The sequence below is a fragment of the Girardinichthys multiradiatus genome, chromosome 24 (genome assembly GCF_021462225.1).
Source record: "Girardinichthys multiradiatus isolate DD_20200921_A chromosome 24, DD_fGirMul_XY1, whole genome shotgun sequence".
NCBI classification, from domain to species: Eukaryota; Metazoa; Chordata; class Actinopteri; order Cyprinodontiformes; family Goodeidae; genus Girardinichthys; species Girardinichthys multiradiatus.
The window spans coordinates 6,205,037-6,227,986 of NC_061816.1; the positions used below are offsets into that span (position 1 = coordinate 6,205,037).

The following is a 22,950-nucleotide window of genomic DNA, read 5'->3' on the forward strand; positions in this document are numbered from 1 at the left end:
TTATTTTATGTCATAATTGTTTTTAAGCATTGCACTTTTTTGTTAGTTTTTAGCTTTTTGTTTATTTCATATCTATATATTTGTATCTTTTTGAGCTCTCCTAATTGTTTCTCTGCTGGGTTTTTAGTCTCTGGGTTTGAATCTATTAGATAAATTCAGTAATTTGTCAGAAACTAAACATTTTATTCTTTGTTGTTCTTATAACCATTTAACTAATTTCATCTATCCATCTTACAGACCCATTTTTAAATATAAAAATTGTGAATCAGCTATGATTATGTTTATAATCTGTTACTGTAGCTGTTTATTGTCAGACTCATTCTATCAAAGAAACAATAATTCATGTTGATGCATATTCAAGCCATTGCAGCAGGAGGTCATGAAGCATCGCTGCATGATGCACTACATGAAATTACCAACATCAACTCTTTGACTTTAAATGTCAGGTCGACTTGATTTTCAAGTTAAAATCAAGACGACCTCCTTGCAGATGGATTTTTTTGGAAGCACTGGAGGTCAACACGTGTCAGCCGGCTCTCCAAACAGTTAAAATATTTCACTCCCAGAATTCAAATCTGCTGTCAGTCAACTGCACCTTTTGGCCTTTCTAGTGTTTAAGAGGACCATCTCCACTCTTTGCCAACGAGGAGGGCGTCTTGGACTCAACCTCCTAGTGCTCGGCCAAACGTGGGTGAGACACTTGACCCCAGACGGCTACATGTCCTGCAGTAGACGAATGGACGGATTCCAGTTTTCTTTTAAAAGGCGGAGATTAAGATGCGTTTAAAGGCTTCGGTAAAAACGAGCTTCAGTCGCCTTAATGCTGCGTGCCTCATGCGTGCTCAGATTGGTATTCTACAAAGACACTAACTGATCTTCTGCTCTGACCTGCAAGGCTTTCCACAAGAGGAAAGAGATCCGATTTCCAACTGTTTTACAGTCATATGTGTGGTTCTGTCAGGAAACCTTGGCCCGGAAAAACAATGCAGGAGTAGCCTTTAATGACCCCAACAAGAAAAAAACTGTTTTATGTTTGTCAACATGATGCTAATTATTTTTAAATCGATACATTTTGTGCATAAAATAGCAGAACTTCTATCTTATTAGATCCTTCTGGAGTCATTCTTAGTTTTTCAGCTCTTTCCGCTGTCAGGTTTGTATCTTTTTTGGAGCTTGTGTTGAGTTTTGTAAGCACTGTATTAATTTCACACATTGTTGTCACTTTTCTGGGTTACCTTTTGGTCCATTTGTATCTAGATGAGCTCCATATATTTTTGCTGTCATCTTGGTTCATATGGAGCTAATCATACAATCATAGATATAATTTGTAATTGGATGTGTTTAGTATGTTAAGACTTCTTCTAAAAAATGAATTAGTTAAAAGATTTAAAAATAAGTTTTGTGTAACATTTTGGACCAACCGTAACCTTGTGTCTTAACGTGGTTATTTACCATCTTTTTGTAACTTATGTTTTGTTACATTGTATCTGATGTTTTTTATATTTTCTGACCTTTTCTTAATTCTTCATCTGCCTTTTATGTCTTTTTATCTTTTTTCATCAACATGTCCTTTTGTAGCTATTATCTGATAAATGTCCAAGTTCAACATTTATCTATTTAAAGCTATTTTGTTTAGCTGTTTGTTTGATTATGTGACATGTTATCATCTTGTGTTGCATTTTTTTACTTTCGTGTGGTTATATCTTATTTTCCTGTGTTACTTTTTTTTGTAGTGGTCATCCCTGTACTTTTGTCATTATTTTGTAACCTTTCTACTCTTCTCTTCTAAAGTCTGTTAATAATGCTATAGGATTATTTCTACTAGTTCCTACTGTAATATTCCTCTTAATAACATAGAAAGGTAAAGATTGCAGCCTTGGGGAGAAAGATTGCTTCCTCATATATTGGCAACCCTGGTAAAGATGCGTGAATGAAAGTAAATGACTTTTATTGCAGCAGCATCATCTCTTACAGAGGAGAATTAAGAAAAACTAGACTTTAATTGAAGAATGCTCATTCAGCAAAAGAAAAAAGTATGTTTTTCTACAACCGCCTTCTGTTGATAGGACAGCTTTTTATTTTTTCCTTTAATATTTTGCAAGGTTGAATAAGACAAAAAGAGTGTTCTCTTATCTAATCTCTTTAGATGATTAGATTGTTTGTTTGAATCGTTATCCTGCTGAAAGGCCCAGCAAGGACCCTCTTTCAGCCTAAGAGTGTTTGTTGCTAAAAAGCAAAACCTTAGTCTCGTCTGATCGAAGCGAAGTTAAAATCCCAGCTTGTTTACATTTGTGAAAGTAGGACAGATGCAGCTGTTCTCTTGCAGAAGATGCCTTAATTAAAGGACATGTTTTCTAATCTTACCCATTTTGATAAACAGCTAAGGGAAACGAGCTTCTGTGTTATACCCTTGAGAAACAGGAAGTCATGGGCATAAAGTTCCTGATCTATTTGTAGAAATTCCAAAAATCCTTCACTTATATTTTGTTTAAAAGAATTGTCCATAATTTATGCACTTTTGATTTAGCAAAAATTATAATTTCTTAATTGAAAAAATTTACTCAAAATAAGAGTTGATTTTTTTTTTTTATAGTGAATGTGGAGGATTGTGTAAAAATACTCATAAATGTGTTGGGAAACAAGGGTTTAAAAGAGAAAGAAATATGACTGGCTCACAGTGCTGCCCCCCAGTGCAGACTGCCATCAACAGCAGCCTGTTTTAACTCAGGAACAGATAACAGGCTGGACATGTGGCTCAGTCAGCAACAAGCCGGTACTTTACACCAGCTCCGCGTTTCTCCAAGAAAAGGAAGGGAAAAAAGCTGCCAGGCGGCTCAGACAGTTTATTTTTCCTGCCTATAAGCCATAATGAGGTTGTGCCCCGGGGAATCAGTCGAGTGGAATGTTATTAATGCCTCAAAAAAGGAGGAAAAAAAATAAAAATAATCCTCTGCACCTTCTGCAGCCGCGGCATAAAGGCAGGAAAAGACTGTCAAACAATTAAAGTGAAGTGAATTCCCTCAGATGGAAAAAAAAACCCGGACAGGAAGGTGAGGATGAGGGGAGAAAACAGCCTCCACCAGGATGACCTGCAAAGTGCAGGGTTCAGATCAAACAGGGCGAAGGATCATTACTGTACATTCATCTGTCTCTAATCAGCCAGCTGTAATATCTGACCGTCTCCCACTGGGAGCTGCGTCTCCTCTTCTGTTAACTGGACACTGATTGGAGCTGGTTGGAGAGAGGAAAAAACAGGTGAACATGTGTTTATGCTCTAATGTCAGGATTCTAACTCCAGCTGCATGATTTCACCACTTAGAGCAGCATTTTAATTATGTTTCTGTCCAATTTGTGCATGAAGCTGCTGTGCTGCAAATCATGTCAGAGATTTTCCTTTTTCTACTGCCTTCCCTCCTCACTGTTGATGGTCTAATGAGGGCAAAAAACAGCCTTCTCCAAAAAGAGGATTTTCTTTTCTAAGGTTGTAGAAACTTTTGCACATCTCGCTATTAATTATACTAATGCCGAATAACTGTGTGGCTCCTAATTTACACCCTAAACTAATGTTTCAATGCCGTGACCGTCCTGGAGGATAAACCTTACAGCACATCACTGAAGCTAGCCGGCGGGTTTCAATAGAAACCTAAAGGAAAGCTGACGAATTTAACTGAGATGTTTAAATATGAAAACATACACTGAGGTGATTTCAGTCATTTAGGCAGAATGGATGGATGGATGAACTTCCAGCTCAAACATCAGGTGTACATACCTCAAAAATCAGCCTAGTATAACGAACTCTCCTAAAACAGTACTTTTCCACAGGGAAAGTGTTCAGTGTTAACAGTTCAGGCAGGTAATGCCTTGCTCTGGGGCACATTGGCACTGACAGACACAAGGATTGTTTAATTTGTCCTTCAGTGAAACACTAGAAGCTGAAATCCAATTTTCTGTCTTGTGTCCCTACAGACTGCGTTAGCTACAAGAGGTGTGTGACACATTTTCGTCTCTATTCAAAGAAGCGCACATGGCTGACTTAATTTGCTTGGTTACATCCCGCCGTCCCAGCCTCCATTGTTTCTCCTGATGTGTCATCACCGTCAGAGCCAGGGGGCGCCCAGGCAGGTCGGGACCCTGCGAGCGTCTCACCTCATTGTCTCTCCTCACCTTTGTGTCTTCGTCTCTCCACGGACTGTCACACTGGCAGGTCGCTTCAGACGTGACCCGCCCTGGCCCGTCAGGGGAAACGGCGCTCAACAAACGCAGCTCCCACAGGAAACGGAGAGAGGAAAAGTAAAGCATATCAAACATGGAGAGGTGACAACTCCAGCAGCAGGCTGGGCTGCAGCTGGAGGCTTTAAAGTCTACCACTTTGTTTTCCTTTCACGAATCTGATGTGCCAGAGCGTGCTATCCTGCTGATTCTCAGGGTTCTACAACATATTGCTCATCAGGAAACAACACCGGATGTTCTCCCTGAGCAGAACTTTGGTCTCATTTTTCATCAAACGCAAAGCAAAAACAAAATCAAAGCAAAAAACTGGAATTGTGGCACAAACTTCTCATCAAATCAAGTTAAAACTTACTTTGCACCACTTATACTCAACACTTTGAAAGGGACAAGAATGAAGCTCACACCAGAAAGGAGAAGGAGAACGTTGGAGAACTTTAAAGCAGAGATTGGTTATAAAACAATGTCGCGAGCTTTGAAAATCTGAGCTTTGTTCAACACTAGGAGGGAACTGCAAACCTACCAAGACATTGGTGTCCAGCTGAACTGACAGATCAGGCAAGAGGAAGCATGAATCAGCGAAGCAGCCAGGAGGCCGGTTTAGATCAAAGCCCATCCAAGTGTTAGAATGGCCCAGTCAAAGCCCAGACCTAAATCCAACAGATTTTCATCCAAACTAACAATATTGAAGGTGGATAAGTTTAAGTATCTGAGATCAACCATACAAAGCAACAGTTAGCAACACGGATAGATGAATTAGAGACTCCTGGTTTTTCTGCTTTCCTCATTTTCATGGTGGTGATGGATGGGTGCAGTCTGGAGAGGCTGAAGAGTGATTGATCAAGACCACTTTAAAAACTACAGGAATCACTGGCTGCGTTGAAGAAAATACAAAGATGTCCAGGGTTAGGCAGATGTTTACAGCTGTAAGGCCAAAGACAATGAATTCTGTCCTGGCTCTTCTTGTTTTTTTGGATCCTTACTGGGGTTTTGCTCGTCACACTCATCAGCTCTGAAATGCTGACAATCCGCTCATTAATTTGAACGGTGCAGCCGGGTTTGAAACGCGAGAACCCCTCAGCCATTTCCCTAATGGTCTGCGCGCCGGCTGACTGGGGCGGAGCTGGGGTGGTGCTGAAGGTGCTGCGAGCTGAGCAGCCATGATGGCAAACCACCACAGCAGAGTCCCCCCTCCTTTGTTTCTCCCCTCTCTTCTCACCCCAAACAGCTCAGCCTGTCACAGTCCGACATCAGGGTTCACTGGTCTGTCAACATTTACCAGCAGATAAAGACAGAGAGGGGGAAATTCTCCGCCCTGGAGAGCTCATCGCTGAGGAGTGTGTGTGGAAAGACTCGCAGCAAGTACTTATGTGTCTGTTCTCAATGACAGCAGCCAAACAGAAAACAGTCAAGCAGGAAGGAACACGAGCCGAGTACATCAGAGCCCACCGGACGCCCGCAAAGCAGCTCGTTGGTGAGGAGTGACGACGGAAAGCTCTGACAAATAGGACTCGGTACGGCCTCCCCTGGGCTCCGACTACACCTCTTTCCTTGGCCTTTTCGGATATCACAAGCTTCGTCGGCTTACATTTATCTGAGAGGAGAAAAGGAAAAAGCAGGACAAGGATTTGGGATTCAACAGCCCCACCAACTAATAAACATCAAGGGGATTTCTGCACAAAACAAGCTGCAGTTCTTTGAAACAGTCGCAGCGTTCAGGGGGGAATTTCCACCGATTCCCAGCTAATGATCCACCTAGACTCTTTTAAACTTTTCATGTTTGTCGGGAAATTTATTTGCTAATTGGGCCACAGATGACAAATATTTCCGCGAAGATCCTCTGAAGCTCGTCAAGCAAAACACAAATATCTGCTTCAAATGGTACTTTACTCCTCCGTCCTGCTGTCAAAGAAAGAACTCAAAGGGAACAGCTTGTTAATGTACAGCCAGATATATTTATTAAACCATCCTTGATCAAAGGAGGACATTCACTTCAGAAGTCAGAGTTAATCTAAGGCTTCTATAACGGCAAATAAGAACTAACTCTTTGATCTAAGGTAATTTAACCCACTTTTAAAGTACACAGAAAATATATCAATGAGCAAACAAATCCTAAATCACAGAGAGACAACATCCATCATCTACTGGATGAAGTGTGAAGACAAACCACAGATTATCATCTGCACTTTCTTTCAAATCAAGTAAATGACGCTTATAAAAACACATAAAAGTTTTAAAACTATTTTTAAACAATTTTCTATCATGGTTATAAGAAGAAAAACTACTCAATGAAGAAGTAAAAAGAAGAAAAAAAAAAAAACTGCTGAGTTACACAAGAACCACGAACCCAGAAAATGCTGAGTCACTGGTTGCCAAGGTGATTCCCGCCTTTTCTGGGATGCCCGCTACATGGGCAAACACACCTGCCACTACGCAAAAACCTACAACTTTATGAAAACAATTCTCAAAACATGAGGGAAAAAAACTTCTGGTGGCCACAAATATAGATTTCTATGTATCTACAAAGTTTTCAGCAGAAGCCTTTTCTAATGTTTAAATGCTGGTTTACTTTGTGTTTTCTTGTGCTGCCCATGTGCTCAACACGTTTAGTGACATATGCAACATAATCCTGCGTATTTATTTCATGTGGCTCTCGCTGAGTGCGAGCCTGATTGCGGCTGCTCAAATGATGGATGGGTGGATGGTTAGTAGAAGCACAATAAACAGCGACCCATGAGGCTTTTAAGGTTTTATATTCATATGAGACATTAATTAGGACATTAATGAAATATGTTGAAAGCTGTGATCCAGAGAAAGCTGAACTTAGGGAGAAGAGGAATAAATATTTATAGAGATGTTGAATGAAAGGCTCTTTAAAACACATCACCTCAAAATCCTGTTAGCAAGATTTCCCTCAGTTTGTTTCCTAAATGTCATCTGTTGTCACAGCGAAGCTCCTCACACACGTACGACACACGGAGGAGGCATGTGAGGCGCAGGTCACACGATCCGACTCGTCCCCCCATCATCTTCTGGTTCCCACATACGTGTCACCTGTCGATGCGATTAGAGTCGTCCGCGGGCCGGGTGATGCGTCCTGACTGAGGAAGACAAAAAGGCATCAGTCATCGACGGTTTGCCGCTGTGTCACGGTCGTTTTGATGTCACGGAGCTGACGTGAGCCGAGCCTGGTTCTTCAGCCTGCAGCCAGAAGAAGACAAAGAGCATCAGACGTCCAGGTTGATCCCACCCAGGGTGCAGCAACAAGGCAGGGACTTTGGACAACAAGCTTCATCACATTACAACAGGATCCCTAAGATACTCGGGAGCATTATGCCATCTCTGCGTTACCTGTTGTGAGTTAAAGCTGACGAGGTTTGGGATTCATGAAACTGATTAACAGCAGAGATGTTGGATAAAATAATGGCATGAATCCTCCAGTGAGTAGCAGTTAGGATTGAGAACAAACCAGAGATTTGTCTGATCCACACCATGTGGATTACAGTTCATGAAAAGATTTCCAACACCTAGTTCCTGTGAATTTAAATAAAAAAACAACTAGGTATAAAGTTTGAATCTATTGTGGATTTTACTATATAGACTCCCGCCTACGACCAGATGATTATATGACCCTCAGCAAATTTCACCTCAACCACAGATTTGTTGTTGCCGTCAACTAGCTTCATCATTTTGTCGAGATATTTGACCTCTTTTCTTGGCAGAATTCCTTTAAACCGGTTGGTTTCCTGGCGCTGACCTGACTTTTAAATTGGCTTCTTTATAATGAACTCCGGGATTTCCAGAACCTTAATATTATCCTGCTTTATCCATCCTAAAACCGGCTCTGATGTGGGATCATTGTCCTGTTGGAAACCCTCAACTATGTCCCAGTTTCAACCACTGATCTGTCGATTTGAATGGACATTGGAGGTGGTTTTTATTCTAGACAATTTGATCCACTTTGTGTACTGAAACAGCTCCACAGCATGATGCTGCCACCACCATGATTGACAGTTGGTGCATTGCTTTTAAACATAACATTCTTCTTATTATGGCCAAACAGCTTAAACCTTGGGCTTACGAATTGTGTCCAAGCTTGCCTTGTCAAGTTTGTCTCAGACAAACAAGAACTTCGTGAGGATGTTCAGAAACTAGCCAGGCACCACAAAGGCTCAAGTCTGACATAAACCGGGATAACATGGATCAAAACAGGAGGTCCAACACCAAAACAGACACTTTCAATCTCAAATCCACTTTTGCATCCACCCATCTAGACAAGGCAACTTGGTGAAACTTTCAAAGCTTAGAACATACCAAAAGTCAAGCATGGTGGTGGCACTATCATGATGTGGGACTATTATGCAGTCAGTGGTACTGATGCATTGAATCAAGTGGATGGAGTAGTGAAGAATGACCAGCCTTTCACCCTAACAGCCAGAAGTTTGAAACTTGGACACAGTTGGGTCATCCCAAACACACATTCAAACGGGTCTGGACCTTTAGCAATTCATTTGAAACCTTCTCGTTCAAAGAATGATCCTGAAAGGTTTGAGCAACACACCAGTTCAAGATTTGTTTCAAAACACGATTGAGGATAAATTCAGGGGAAGGTTAAAACTCCTGGAATGGCACTGCAAAAGTCTCAACCTCAACATCAATTCTAAAGAAAACGTGTGAATTAGGCTTAAAATCTGGTTCTGTGCAGAAAACCAACCAACTGAAACTGAACTCAAAGTCTGCCAAAAGGAGTGGTCAAATATTCGGCCAGAATTACACCACCCACCTTTTGGATGGCTACAATATCAATCTGGACAAGGTCAAATTTGCCAAGAAAACATTAGTAGAGTGTATGTATATATGTGAGCCTGTATAGATAGTGTTAAATCAGTGTGGATTGCTGAAAATCCACCATAAATAACAGGATAATCAAGATATACTTTTAATTTAATTTTTATGTTTTGGTCATTAATCAACATGCATATTAAGGGTAAATAAATAGTAATGGAGTAAAAATAACTACTCAAAAAAGCTTTATTACAACATCTTTACTGAGTTCCCACTCTATTTACGCTACAGCTAATCAGCGATGCTAATATTGCTAGCTTCAGGCTGACTTATTTGGACCAGCTGATACAGTTTTTTACCACTTTCTTTCAGAAGCTCACCAAATTAGAGATTCAACTGATTCTTGTCTCATATAGTGAGATATTTGATCTGAATGTAAGACTTTAAGGGCCGGATAGAATGAGCTTGTGGACTGCATAGGGCCCAGGCGCCCTTAGTTGATTACCTCACTCTACATTTGACCATACCTGTTCACCACTAAATGGATTCTGCAGTGTTCTTCCCAGATGGTTCGGTGAAACTAACCATCTGGCACGTCAGGTTACAACAGAGTTATTTCAGGCTTCGTGTCACAGCTCTACCTTTGAACGCTTTCCAAAAACAAGCAGGTTTCATCCTTAAAAAAATACACCCTTTCTTGCCAAATACAAGTTTGATGAAATGGCCGAGACGGAGCGAATCCTCCCAGCTTGCTGGGTAAAAACTCTGCTGGAATGTGATGGAGGAACCAGGTTGGGTTTTACGAGCAGGTGTCTGTTGTTTTGTGTCCCTCGTGTTTCTCACACTGTTTCACCACCTGTTCATCTGAACTCCTTCCTGGGATTTTTTCCCCCCTCCGTGAAGGGCTTGGGAAAGCATTACAGGGGAGCTTCAGCTCTGAAATAAGCTTCACAATGAGAAATAAAATCGTTTTAAAAAATCGTGAGTTAAACATTTGGTGGCATTTCGGAAAAAGAGGTGCTGTAGGATGTTCTTGTACCAATAATTAATATACTAGAGGAAAACTGTAACAATTTTGCATACGACCAGGGAGGCTCTAACTTCTCCTGGGGACTGAAGGCTAAACCCATATTTCCTCTTTCTCCCATTAACTTTGTTTTCTCTTCCCAGAGGAGGTGTCTGGTCCAGTGCTTCTGTCTTCTGCTGGTTTTTCTTCCTCAACGAAGGCATTAGCAGAGGTATCGCAAACATTACCAACATTTTACCCATAGAAAGTATTCCTGGTTCACTGCTTTTGTGTTTTTTTCCTATCTCCATTCTGTCCATTCAACCTCCTGTCAGTGACAGGAGATGGATGATTACTCTAAGCCTGGTTCTGGTTCTGCAGGAGGTTACCTCTTGTTGGAAGGGAGTAGTTTCTCTCTGCTGCCGCCATGAGCCTGTTTGTACCAGTTCGACTGTTTGGATAAATTAATTTATTCATTGCCACAACCAATGGGAGGGAAACCTTTAATCTGCACTATAAACCGAAGGCAGAGACTCCAAACCTGGCCCACGGCATGATGGGACCTCCTCTATGCATTTTTCTTTGCTTTATGAACTACAGTGTTATATTTTAAATAAATGTGCTTAATTCTGCATAGAGAACAATATACCAAAAACAAACCTTTTGTTCTGGGTTCTTTCCACTGTGGTTTCATTAAACAAGATAAAAACCACCATGACTTTGAAGGACTCCGAATTGCTTTGGATTTACTGAATTTTAAGACTGATTCAGTTGTTTAAGACGTTACAAATTATTGGGGAAGCTCTTAGAAACCAACTTTTGATAAGGTATAACTGATGTTTTTTTTTTAGCTCTCTTTGTTCTAGCACTTTTATCGCTGTAAACTGGTCAAATGAGGAAATAAAAACATTACAAAGCCATTGAGAAACCCCCAGATCTCAGAGCCCAGTTTAAGATTGATATAAAGGGTTTTATTAGGTGTGAGTAATGGCAAAAGATGGAGGTTTTGGGCTGAGAGTGAAACTGGGAATGGTGCAGGAATTAAATAAACAGTTTGTGAGCGTGTCCGCCAGCGTTCCCCCTCTGTGCCCCCGACACCAGTTTCCATGTTGCAGGCTCGGCATTACACTTGTCAGTGAGTTTGTTGAAGCAACGCGGCTGCCGGTCCCTGTGCGGGCCGTGCACCGCTGCCTCCTTCTCCTGCCCGCGTCTCTTTTTTAAAAGGCGCTGGCTCGTGCTTGAATGCTCACTGTGTCCATGCCCAGTGCCCTAATCCAGGGCCTGCTCGTCCTTTAAGCAGGGAGTTAACTTAATCCCTCTCATTTAGGCAGCTGCACCAGCAGGAACTACGGAGGACGGGAGAGAAAAGTTCCGACTGTGACTGACACTTTCAGCTGTTGTGACGGCACCTCCCTGATTCAACATGCCCTCCGTCTCGGCTGCTATTTTAATGTGGCTGTGAATAATGCATGGGAGTCGGAAAGCGTGGGACGAGAAGGGGAGGGGTACCTATGCATGGCTGGGATGATAGCTGACAGTAAGTTGCAAAAGTATTGGTACCCCTGACCATTCTTCCACGTTTTACAGCATCACAACAAACTCCAGTGTGTTTTATTGGGACTTCATGTGATGGACCAATACACAGCAGTGCGTAATGTGAAGTGGGAGGAAAAGCAAGCATGGCTGTTAATTTGTTGCAAATAAACAACAAAGCGTGTGCTCATTTGTATTCAGGCCCCTTTACTTTTATACCTCAAATGAAATCTGTTGCAAACACCTGTCTTCAAAAATCACCTCATTATTTTGGGAACTGCTCTTTTCGTCAAATGTTTGTATTTTTTTATGCCTCCGATGGCCGGTTTTGCTGTGTCTCCTTTCATTTTCTGTTGCTCTTTAAGATAATTTTGTTTCACTTTTGTTTGATACGTTTATGGTTGTTTTATGTCGACTTTTGGTGAGTTTTCTGTTCCGGGGACCTACTCAGTTATTGGCATATAGCGTTTCTTCACATTTTTGAAAAAAAGTAATTGCCCCCTAAACTATCTGGTTGTGCTTCCTTTGGCAGCAATAACCGCCTGATATAACTGCCTTTTACATCACTGTGGAGGAATTTAGACCCACTCATCACAGCATCCTAATCAGATTTAACCCCAGACTTTGACTACACCACTCAAAAACATTTATTTTCTTTTTTGTTCTCTTTTTAACCCATTCAGAGGTGGATTTGTTGGTTTAATCTGGATCATCATTCTGTTCATAAACTTAAAACCTGACGTTCTCCTTCAGGATCTTCTTCTACTTCATGCTTCCAACTGTTATGATTTGGGGTTGTTTGGTTTTTGGTTTTTTCTTACGTTTTTAACAGTTAAGGTTTTGACTCGTTCTTTTGTTTATTCTTCTTCTTCTTCTTAGATTTTGAATCATGCTTCTGTTTTTCCTGGTCATGCTTTAGCTTTGTCGTATTGTTCATGTTTTGTCAAGTTTGGATTTCAGATCTGGTTATGCTTTTACTTCATGTTTTTTTCTAGTTTCTGTTAGTTTGTGTTCAAGTCTCTGTTTTTTGCCGCAGCCACGTTTTGTTCTGTCTGTCAATTAAGTTTATTAGGTTCACCTGTCCAAGTTAATCTGTCTCCTTGCTCCACCTGGTTTTCACTCCATTTATACACACCTGTTCAGTTAGTCATCGCGGAAACATTTTTCATGCTCATGTCAAGTTTTCATGCTCAAGTCTTGTTTTTTGATCATGCCATGCCGGTCTTGCCTGCCCGTTTGTTTTGTTCCTGCCTCCTGTAGTGAGTGAGTTTTTTGTTATTAAATCTTTTACACTTACCGTCATGCTGCCTTCTGGTCTGCATTCTGGGGTCCTATATCTGGCAAACCGTAACATCCATTAGTTACAGCAAGTTAGCAAAGGGGCCCCAGATCATCACACTACCACCACCATGTCTGCTGGTAATGATGTGCAGTTTCTGAAATGCTGTATTTAGATGTACTTCAGATGTAGCAGGACCAGAAAGTTCCACTTTTGTCACATCAGTCCACAGAATATTTTCCCAAAGTCTTGAGTCCTCCTGGAGTAATTCTTCAAAGCTGGCCACTGCTGGGAAGGTCCTCCACTGTTCTATGTTGTCTCCATTTGTGAATAATGGCTCTCACTTAGGTCTCATAAATAGGGATGGATACCAAGTTCGGTACTTTTATAGGGCCCGACCGAATTCCATCGGTACTACCAAATACCGATTCACATAAATTCAAATTGTACCGTGTCTCCGTATCTAAAGGCATCATCCTGACATTGAGGGAGTGGAATAGTGGGCGATTCTTCATGTCGGACATGAACACAGCATTGCACGCATAACAGTATGCCTTAGTAGCCGCTGGTACAGTCAACAAAGCATGGCTCCACTTTTTAAAATGCGATGCAGATTACGCTCCCTGCAATATCTGTTACGCAAAGTGCAAGGCCAGCACGGGAATACTTCTAATCTGAGGAAGCATCTGGTTAAGCACAAGATTTTTCTCAAGGCTGAAGAGCAATTTTCGTCAGCCTCAGATCTACGGCTACAACTCCTGCATTTGGCACCGTTAGCACACATGCATCCGTTAGAAACCCGTCGTCTGCAGACAGCAACATGGGAGAAGAAATGTTTCAAACAACTGAGATGTTACAATACAAACATCTGGATGTTGTTTTGATACATTCATTAAAGTTTATATATTGAGAAATATATATGTTAATTTCAAAAAATGTTAAGATTTTATTAAATGAATTAATATTTAATACCACATAAACAAACACAAAAGTACTGAAAATTGGTACTGTTGAGTACCGATACTGATTCCCAGGTACAGGGCATCAATACTGTATCAGTTCAAATGTGAAAGGTACGCATCCTTACTCATAAATTTCTTTAGGTCAGGGTATAACGTGTTCCTTCTTGTGATATTTTTGGCCAACTTCATGTTGTCAGAAAGGTTCTATTTAGGTGATTTCATGATTTTACAGGTCTGGCAGTAATCAGGCCTGGGTGTGGCTGATGAAACATAATGTGGTTCATTTCAGTTAATGGATAATTTATCAAGGGGGTGATTACTTTTCCACATAGAGCTAGGCTGCATACCTTGTGAATGAACCTCAGTGGAACCGTTTCTCCTTTGAGTGCAACAATCTCACATCTCTACCAACTCTCATTAAAACGTCCAGGGGATTTCAGGAAACGGTTTGTCATTCCTGCAAACATCTGAGGTACTTCTCCAGGAAGTCGCACCCTCTCAGAGCCTTTCAACGGACATTTGATGGACTGCTTTCTCCTCGGCCCAGATCTGGTGCTTCCAACCTTCTAAACATTTTTTTACATTCTATAATAAGTCCTTGAACATTTGTCAAGAGAAAAAGAATCTGAAGACAAATAAATAATAATAAGTGCTCCCTGCTGGCCTTCTTTGTGTCAACCTGTGCTTGCTACCTTTCAGTTTATCTGCCTTGTCTTCTCTGTGGAAGCAGCCATCAGTGCTGCATTGTGGCTTTATTTGTCTTCGACCTCAGGAGTTCATTCGGAGGTGCCAAGTCCAAAAAAAACAATTGAACAAACAAATCAGCTACAACGGACAGAGTGCTGAAATGCACCAGAAATATCTGTGTACTCTGGCAGCGAGAATCCTGACCGGACCATCCCTTCATCCTGGGAAAGAATCTGCATCTCCTGGTGTCAGGAAACCTAAGCTCACCGTCGCTGGCAGGAAGCGCCGCAGCTCGTCAACACGTCTTCTGACCTCAGCGCTCCATCTGTGGGAAAAGATCCTAGAGGTGTTTGTCACTCCTCGAGCTTCTTTGTTTTTGGATGGCCCCTATTGTTCCTCGGATCTGGAAATATTTTTGCTACGATGACAAACGGTGAGTCTTTGCTGTCACTAGAATATTTTTACAGGAGAGTTTGAGCTGGACGTAGCTGTTGGAAAATGTTGGACCTAAAGAAAATATCACGAGCAGATGTAAAGTCATGGCAGAATGTTCAGGACATGGCGTGGATGTTTTACAAACTTTGTGGCTTCAGGTTTTGGAGTGATTGTGTTGCGGAGAGGTCAGATGATTTATTAGAGTAGGAACTGCTAAAATAACAGCTTTCAGGATTATTAAGAACTTCCAAGGTTCACTTGAAGCAAAAAAGATTTCAATATGTCTGAGATAGTCCCCAGTGTTGTGGTTCGCACCACCTCACCTGAGGCAGAGTCAAGAACAAGACCAGCGGGATGGGGCTGGCCAGGCCCAAGACCAAACCCACCTGAGACCAAGACCCTCTTCAAGGCCAATGTGCTGTAATGTAGTTTTTGAGCTCAATTTGACTTTTTTGCCAGGTTTAGCTTGAGTTGCTTCCCTCTTCTTCCCAAACACCCGCAGTCAAGTTTAAGAGCTTAAAATACGCTGTCATTCTTGCTTTGATGGGTCTGAGTGTATTAATGTAGAAAGTCTCTTTATCAGACTAAAAAAAAACAAAAAAACTAAACGAAATGTCTGGATGCAGCTGTGCGGTGAAGCGAGCATGATCATAGTGGACTGATTTCACTGTTCACTGGTGGCTTACATTCACTGCAGTCGCTCCTCTAACCAAAAGGTGTCAAAAGTTGTTCTCATTGGAAGTACACCCAAAAACATATTTTAGCACAACAGACTGGGCAAATTAAGCGGATTATAAACCAATACTATTACTATTTCTGGATACCCCTGTATACGCTAATACCAGTTAACTGCCCGACCGAACAGACCACAGTTTGTGAGACTGAAGGGTAATGAGTCTAACCAAGTAGTCAGCAGCACAGGATCACCACAGTGGACTGTACTCTCACCATTCCCTTTCACTCTGTACACCTCAGACTTCCAGTACAAGACAGACTCCTGTCATCTGCAGAAATACTCTGATGATTCTGCAGTCGTGGGGTGGATCAGAGATGGACAAGAATCTGAGTACTGGGAGCTGGTGGACTGCTTTGTGGCATGGTGTGGAAACAATCATCTCATCTTCAACGTGAATAAGACAAAGGAGATGATTGTAGATTTGAAGAGAAACAGGAATAGGTTAAACACTATTTCCATAAGAGAAGAAGTGGAGGTGGTGGAGGAGTATAAATACCTCGGTGTTCACCTGGACAACAGACTAGAGTGGAGATGCAACTGTGAAGGCATCTACAAGAAGGGACAGAGCAGACTTTACTTCTTGAGGAAGCCTAGGTCCTTCACTGTATGCAGCAGCAAGATGCTGCAGATCTCTTCTTCTGCTCTTCTCCCATCATCTGCTGGGGTAGCAGCATCAGAGCCAGGGACTTAAAAAAGTTCAACAAGCTGATAAAGAAAGCTGGCTCTGTTCTGGGGACTCCTCTGGAACTTCTGGAGATCATTGTGGAAAGAAGGATTCTTCATAAAATGAAGAACAGGAGACCCCTTCTGCCCACAGCCAGCACCATCTGCATAATGGTAGATTTTTGTTGTGTTTTTAGTCTCAGTTTTTCTGTTTTGGTTTTTAAATCTTCTGTTGTAGGCATTTTTGTAACTTTCCCAAATTAAAGTTTTGATTTTTAAATATAAATTTGTGTTGTGTCAAATTTTGACTATTTCACATCTCTTTATATCCATTTAGCATGTTTTCATTGTTAAAGAAAGTCTTTCATGTTTCGTACCAAACACCACCTGGTTAACTGTGACTGTTCCTTATGCCAGTCATTCAACTGTTAAGACTTGTCCAGAGGAGCTTCAAGTCTCTGCTGGAGGTTTATAGTTACCATACCCGACATAAATCTGAAAAAAGGTTCTGCTCTCATTTAAGTTTCTTTTCTACCAAACTGTTTCCAAAAGAAATAATGTACAAATCAACTTCTAGATCTCCCTGGAGGCTAAAATCAAGTCAAAATTTCCTGACACACTAACTTTTATGTTTTGTTTTCATTGAAAGAACACCAGGTTACATTTAAAAAAAATATTTAGACGCCAAAGCTTTCAGACGAATCCTCCGCTCGATCGATCCGATTCCTGCTCCCTGGGGAACTCTTCTTCTGTGCAGGAGGACTTCAGTCATGGCGGTTGTTTTGTGTCTTCCTCTCTCGTTGTTGGCAGTGCTTATGTAATAACAGATGGAAGCTAGAAATTAACACGTCTTGCCTCTTGTTTTTTTTTTTGTCCTCCTCTCTCTCCATTTATTTTTAATGCAGTGAGCACAAGCCCGCTCTCCTGTCGTCTGTCTCTCGCCGTGAGTGTGTGTGCGTGACCTCGGTGAGCCGGCGGCACCTGTCAGGAGCGCGTCGCACCGCGGTTTGCGTGCCTAATTAGCACACAAGGAATTCGGTGGCACAAGGCGTGCAGCGTCAGTGGGAAGAGAAGAGTGTGGGGTGCAATTAGGATTTGTTGGCATGCACTGAACACGCGATGAAGACTCAAACGAAGACAAGGCGAAGGAAGAGGAGGAGAGGTTGGGGTTTGCTGTTGGTGTGGGAGGGGAAGGTTGCATGTGGGGCTTCGTACTCCTTTCATCTCTTCAAAAGATGCACAATCCTAGAATTTTGGTACCAAGAAATATTAACTTCAAATAAAAGGATCAAAGAGCTACGATATCTTTTATTTCACAGTCCGTCTGCTTTAGTGGACAAATCTGTGAAAACATGAGGATTATTGGTTCACACCAACAAAGTTACTTAAAATCTCTTGTTGTGAAACTGCAACCAAACATTACAGCTTGTTTGGTTGTATTCATGCAGGTTGGTCCCGTTGAGTTGACATTTGTCTTTCCTAACGGTCCTTGAGAAAATTCTGGTTTGAGAACCTGCAGGTTTCATCTCCATGGAGTTGCTTTTGAGCAGCAGTCTGTGGAAAAAAACTACCAGGATCCGGAGCCCAGGTCAGGAAGAGCTTCAGCTCTGGGTTTACCACTGTTTCTTCTGCAGTGGCCCATTTTGTAGGGTATGTTCTCCAGACTTCCTACAATTCCATTTTCAAAACTCCACACCTTATCCAGAGTCAAATCTGATGCAAAGACATGCTGGAGCACAAATTATTAACCTAGTTGAGGATTATTATCTCCACAAACCATTAAACAACACAACACTACAGTTTTTCATTCGGCACAGCAGTAAAGGACTATTTCAATTTTTTTTGGCATCTGGACAAAGTTGGACAAAATCTAAAATGCTTAGACTCATGTAGCAACCAATACTAAAATAGCTGCCAATACCACCATAATTTAAAATGGAATAAATCCAGAAATGTAGTAAGTTACGTTAAAATCGATTAAAAATTTAATAACTGCAGCCAGTTCCATGATATTCCACTAACAGCTCAGTATTTCTAGGCAATAAAGTTTTTACTACAGTTTGAAGCAGTTGTCATTTTAGTTCATCAAGGATGTGTACTAGGCACCACTCAGTTTAATTCAGATGAGAACTGTGGTCACATTACCTAAAGGTGTTGCTCTGTATTAACCGACCAAAACATGATACTTTTTACATTATTGGCTTTATTGGATTTAATTGCCATGTTATTGGCTGGTATTAAATTATTGGTTGCTGGATGTGTAAAATATAGATGCTGTTATCCCAAGTTAACTACAAATTCATTAAAATATCAGCTTGTGATACGTTAATAGTTTCATTTAGTTTCTGACAGTCCAAAAATAGACGTGTCAGTTATGGGTTTGGCATTTAAATCAGAACTGCTTCAAGCATCATGGCTTCTCATAGGAACTAGAGGCCAAACATATTTAAAAGTTTGATGAGGCAAAGAAAAACTAAGGAACCATAAGGAATTACTGGAGGTACTGGGAAGTCTTACTTCTCAGTACCTCCTAACCATACACATACCTTCAAGGCTGCTCCAGTAAAGGTCTGAGATCTAAAGTCAAATGTAGAGCTGAAGGTTCTGGCTGATCCACAACTGTTGCATAGTTTACCTCTACATATCTGGACCATTCAGACTAACGACTCATTTAAACTCGCTTCTTTTCTTTGGATTTTGACCTGACCTGAGTAGAAGAGACCCTACATTGTTTTTTATGAGTGCTCCTTCACTTCTTTCAGTGTTAATTTTGACATGTTTTGACATGTATTTTACTTGGCCTTTTATTTTGCATTAATTGTATTGTTTGTTTGGCTGAATTTTGAAGCACTTTGGTGGACTTCTCCAGGATTCAGAAAAGTTATTATCTTACAGTTTAAATCCTGTTAAAGAATCAAAGTGTCAGGGTAATCGGACTTTACTCCGGCCTAATGTAACGTTCACTAAGACTGTGCCGCCCCTCCCTCACCTGTTGCTGTACACTGTCATCCAGCAGGCTGAAAGACAGTGGTTACAACACTTTTGATTACAAGACCAACAAATTCAGCTATATGGTAATATTTCTAAGAGAAACTAAAACAGCGCCACCTATGAATCCTATTAAGGTAGCTTTGTTTTAAAACTACAGCAAGCAAGTCTGTAAAGCAGCAAACTGCAGGCTGGCTTGAAAACATCAGTCTGTGTGGAATAAATCTATTAAATGGGTTTCAGGCAGTTACTGAAATAACTGAACCTTTCGATAATTTTCTGATTTATTGAATATGAGTAATATTCTGATAAAATAATAGGTACGTCATGTTAAATATTGTTTAGATTGTCATGGAAACACCTTAATATTGTTCTATTCTTACCTTTTTCCAACTGAAAGATTATCAAACAGATTTTTGAAGCCTGGGGTTTAGAAAACCAGCCCAGCTTTTAGATAGACCTGTGGACCACATCTTTAGCCTTGTAGAGTTGCTGAGGTGGTCATGCAGTGTCCTTTGTCTGGGGTGCCAAGATCCTCTTTACATGCTAGCTGGTCTTTGTTTAACCAAAGCAAAGGCCAAGAGTTAAGCTTCTCAGAAGAAGGGAACAAATTCGGGTTACTTTAAACCTAATAGGCTCTTGGCAGCCGCCCAGACCGATTTGTTTCTGCAACAGCAGCAATAAAGGATCTAAAGAACTTTCCAACAAGTACTGGTTGTGTCTTACATTGGACAACAATGTCCTATACTGTCCGATTTCTAAACCAAGGACTAGGGCAGTAAACTGAAGCCTCTTCTTCCAAGTTCAACATCTAGGCCTGGCAAGAATCTACTAAAACGTTATAAATGGACCTTTTGGGCCACAATTACAAAAACTTTCTGTACATCAACAAACGAGCACCATCCTCACAGTGAAGCACGGTGGTGGCAGCTTCATGATCAGGAGTTTCAAATAGTAGTCGGCATAACAGCATACATCCAAATGAACAAAAAAAAAAGGCTTAAACAGTACAAATTTTGGAATGGGTCAGCCAGAACCCAGAACTAAATTTGAAAATCTGCAAGTGGAGTGGGCAAACATTGGGAGGCTGACAGACTGTCGTTGAGGGGGAGGTGGTGTCAGGATTTGGAGTTCTGGTGCCTGCTGCTTACACCTTTTCGACACTAGGTGCCGCCAGTAGGAGTGTACCTGAGGCGACAGGTGTTGTGCATCTACTTATCAGCTGGGAAGCATATAGAGGAAGGTTGCCAACACCTTGGCGCCTGAGTGTTTTTTGCCTCCGTGGTAATTTCTGGCCAGCTCTGAAATCTTTGCATGATTTTTACCATGGATATCTTTTGAAGGATCTGTTGCTGCGAACTCTAACTTGCTTTGTTACCTGTTCCAGGTGTGAATCCTACCTGATCTGTTCCAGTCCTCCATAGTGGCTAAGGCTACTTCCTGATCTAGTCTTTGCATGGCAAGCTGAAATCCTTTCCTGACATTTATTCTCTCCCTGGCGGGTTATTCCGGAATCTCCAGTAAGATACGTTTATGTTGGTTCATGTTTCTGAGGTTCAGCTATTTATCTTTTCTCTTTGTGTTTTCACAGTAAGGAAGATTAGACTCGTCGCTCCTGTTGTTCCTGATCAATTTTTCAATAAAAACGTATTCCTTTTACAAAGTTCTCTGAGAGTCTCTGCATGTGGGTTAAGTCGGCTGTAAAAATCATGACACAGACACCTACCAGGAAAATACCGCATGCTGAAATGGGGTCAAAATCTAAAGGTATACACATCTATGCAGCCATGTTGTTGCTTTTTAAAATACATGTCCCATGAAATGTGAAAAAAAAGGCTTCAAAAGAGTTATGCTCTGATATTCTCTTTCTCTAAAAAATCGCCTTTTACCAGGGCTGTGCTGACAGCCACTCTACATCTGCTGGACCTCCTTTTCCACCTCTACTCCTCCACTGTGCTCAGCAAATAAAGGCAAAACTACCAGCAAGAACAACTAAATTTGACTTCATGTCCAACTTAACTCAAAGAACTGAAAAGTTTAAAAGTATTCCTTTAAATCTCTTGTCCAGACAATATTTCTGAGAAAGGTTTCAACTCTGATTCTGTCACCACCCTTCTGACTTTCTTCTAAACCAAACACAAGGCAAAGCTACAAAAGCAACAGAAAGAATTTAAAAGGTGGCATCTTTTATTTTCAAGTTGATGCTTGATCTCAACAATGGCGACAGACTTTGTTGGGGCATTGATTGGTCATTATAGATTCATCTAAGTGACAAAAAGAAGATCTGAGCATTAGAAAAAGGGGAGGAAAACGAAGGAGTCGTCTGCTGGAGGCGATTGTGATGAGGTCGGAGATGCCGCCCGCATGACTTATTTATCAATGAGCCGGCGGTTTTCATGGTGAGATCGGGGTCTGCTGGGAAGTTCAAACGAGTGGCGGGAACTACAAGGAACAGGCAGGACCTCGTTTTAACAAAACCGCATCAAAAAGATCTTGATAGCTCTTGTGCAAACAACACGGAAAGGGAACAAATGGCTCTTTAATATTTCCAAAAGCAATAAAACATCATGAAAACGATGATGAATATGAGAAGAAGCAAGAAAGCGCTGCAGCTTCAGTCAAAAGTCTGTTTTTATCTAATGGGTGCGGCGGTAGTGATGCAGCCATGTGCCCCTCGCTTTAATAATTTAACAGACATCAGGACGGCACCTGCTGGGAGCCTGAATCATCGTCCCAGCTTTGAACAAACCGCTGTGACATTATGGCATCTGGCTTTGCAACTCTCAAACACAATCAGAGAAGAAGAAAGGAGGAAAATAATAAAAAGGATGCATTGGTGGTGCTGAACATGGCCTGGGGCTACAGAGTAATGAGCATGTCTCTGCGGAGGCTCCACAGAGTCACTTTTTGAAAATGGTTTCTTGTCTTAATAAATCCTAAATGTGTCATTTAGTTGTAAAAGAGGAACAACAAAGCAGCCGATATGAACGCCCGTCTCTTCTTCTTGAAAAGATGATTTAATAACACCAGTCAGAGCATCACCACAGGTACAGCAACATCGCCCTTGTCTTCTTCAAATGCTTCAATCAACTACAAGATCAAAGATTATGTATAAAAGCACCCAGACAGAGGCTTTTAGCTCATTCAGCAAGTCTGTTGGAAGATTTCAACGACTACGTCAACCAGGATGTTCTCAACATTTGCTTCTGTAAACAATCTTAACATGACTTTAATTGAGGCTAGCAAAGTTTCTTCAACTTCTTGCTTCCACCTAGCTTTAAAAACGGGAGTTTGTGCCAGAAAATGTGGTTTTAGTCGGTGTTAAGGATTGTATGAGTGTTGGATGTTTGCTGTAACAGCTGGGAACATTTCAACTCACCTGAATAAATCAAAATGCTCTGGTAAAATATTTCATTTAAATCTATCCAAACCAGCCTAGCCCTACATGGAAAGCATTTCCCTCGTAAAACATCAAGTGTTTGTAAAGGACGGCATTGAGTCTTTTATATCACTGTGGAGGAATTTTGACCTATGCTGCTTTGCAGAATTGTAATAATTCAGCCACAATGGAGGGTTTTGAAACACAAAACTTTGACTAGGACTCTTTTTTTTGTTGTTATTTTATTACGCAATTCAGAGGCTGGACTTG

At 41.2% G+C, this 22,950-nt stretch overlaps 1 long non-coding RNA gene across 1 annotated transcript in view; it reads right to left on the bottom strand.

Annotated features, from left to right (window-relative positions):
- The window catches only part of LOC124861549, a 263,240-nt gene that overhangs the window by 45,135 nt on the left and 195,155 nt on the right, over nucleotides 1–22,950 (bottom strand). The window contains exon 5 of the long non-coding RNA XR_007036665.1: nucleotides 7,115–7,328. This is a non-coding gene — a long non-coding RNA (uncharacterized LOC124861549). The remainder of the gene's footprint in view (nucleotides 1–7,114; nucleotides 7,329–22,950) is intronic.